Here is a 2,125-nt window from a genome sequence, read left to right on the forward strand (position 1 = left end):
TTTCCACGCATCAATGAAATGCAGATACAAGTGACTTATTAAAAATTAATTTTATAGGATAGACGAGGGCAGGGCAATTTTTGAATAAAACTGATGAAAGACCGTCAACATCCGTTTGCATCGATAGTTAAGTTGTTAAGTTGTCGTATACCATTCATTACATCATCAGTGAAGGGTTCAAGAGAGTCGAAGTTTATTGAAGAAAGGGAGTGAAATGAAGTGTTAACAGACAAATCTGTTTATCTTTAATAAAACATATAGAACGTCGTTTAATAATTTAGAGATGTAAGTAACTCAAAATTTACGTTTTTGGATATTTCATTATGCAATTAATAAGCCCGATAAATAGAATATGTTCAGTCTAACAGATAACCTAACTTCCCAAATATGGCGAAGATATGTGTATTTCCATGTTTTTTTTTTGTATACCATTTGTATGAAATGATAAAAGTTTAATGGCGTTCTCCCACAAAATTGAAATTTTGAAATACTTCGTTAAATTATTAAACGTGCGATATTACATTCATCAAGTTTATCCAAGTAAACTTAACAAAGTTGAAAATGAAAACACAATAATAGTTGCGTTCCAGATGCTTCACGATATTCACGAAATTCACGATTTGCAGGAACAGCTGTTTTCTCCATTAATAAACCTTATGGGAGGTGGTCACCTGGAACGACTTCCTGTAAAAACCTGCATATTTGTTTTGAAAAAATTATACGTTAAGGCCTTACATATATAAACTCGATAACATCCTCGAATTTCGTCCTTCTAACTTTATCAGCTTAAAAATTACCTGTTCTTCCTTGTGAATCCAAAAATTTTAATTTTTTTAAGTTCTAAAGAAATGTTCTCCTTCATTTGGTCCCCTTTTTTTTATTCTACATTGCATTGAATTTTTTAAATAACTTTTGGAATTAATCATATCTTTGAAATTACAAGGTCCTTTAATATAAATCCTGTCGTCAGAGAGAAAAAATAAAAACGCCACTTTGAATAAAAAAAGAGGTTTTAAACCTATTTATTTATTATTTATTTATACGAGGAAATCGGTTCACTAAAGCTAAGTAACCTGAGAGAAAAAAACGGAGCAAAACTTTTTGAATACATTCGATACGGTCGTTTTGCGATTTCACGTACGGTCTCCATATAACTGCGGCATATTCCAGTTTCGATCTGACGAAGGAAGTATATAAAAGCTTCAGCGTATAGAGGTTTGAAAGTTCAGAGGCATGTCGACGAACATTGAAAAAGATTTCGCAATAATTGAATTTATGTGACGGTAAGCTTGGAGTCGAAGATAACACGTAGATCCTTAATTTCAACAACATTCAAGGGAATCCCAGAAATGTTATATGAAGAACTATACGCATTAGATAACTTAGAGAAAGAAATCTGAAAACACTTCGAAATATTGACACCCGTATGCTGTAATCCGAATCTTCCTAGTTACGAATTCGTTGTTCCGTTCCGAAAAATCGAAAATAGGTATGCTGTAATCCGATCGTAACTATCAAGGGCACTACCAGCTAAAAGCGTGAAACTCGAAAATTTCCGCATCAACAAAGGCGCATTTAAAAGCGTTTTAATAATTATGGAGGAAGAGCTTGGGCGAAGTGTAAGATCATCATCGGTAGATTGATGGCAGTTTTGCGATTTTCCGCTGGAGGAGGCTGCCAACATTGTGTTCGGGAAAGATTTTAATGACCTCTCTGAAGGTGGCAAAGCAAAAATTCCTATCGGATAATTTGCCGTTAATTATCCGTAAATTATCCGTAAAATGAATAATTTTGCCGCGGACATTAAGGAATCCAGCTAAACCCAAACTAACTATTTGATAATTTGCCGTGAATTATCCGTTGTTTATCCGTGAAAATAATTATTTTGCCGCGGACATATTTTAAAAAATATCTCGTGCCCGTGGAAGTTAGCAGGGCACCTTCTGAAAATCAATTAAGGAAACCAGCTAAACCCAAACTAACCATTTGATCATTTGCCGTGAATTATCCGTTGTTTATCCGTGAGACTAAAAAATTTTTCGCAGGCTTGTCTTTCAAAAATGTCGCTTCGACACTTTCAAAAAACCAATCAAGGCAACCAGCTAAAGAGAAGTTAAAATGTTCA

This window comes from Rhagoletis pomonella, unplaced genomic scaffold (genome assembly GCF_013731165.1).
Source record: "Rhagoletis pomonella isolate Grant_MI unplaced genomic scaffold, Rhpom_1.0 Rhpom_scaffold_00006, whole genome shotgun sequence".
NCBI classification, from domain to species: Eukaryota; Metazoa; Arthropoda; class Insecta; order Diptera; family Tephritidae; genus Rhagoletis; species Rhagoletis pomonella.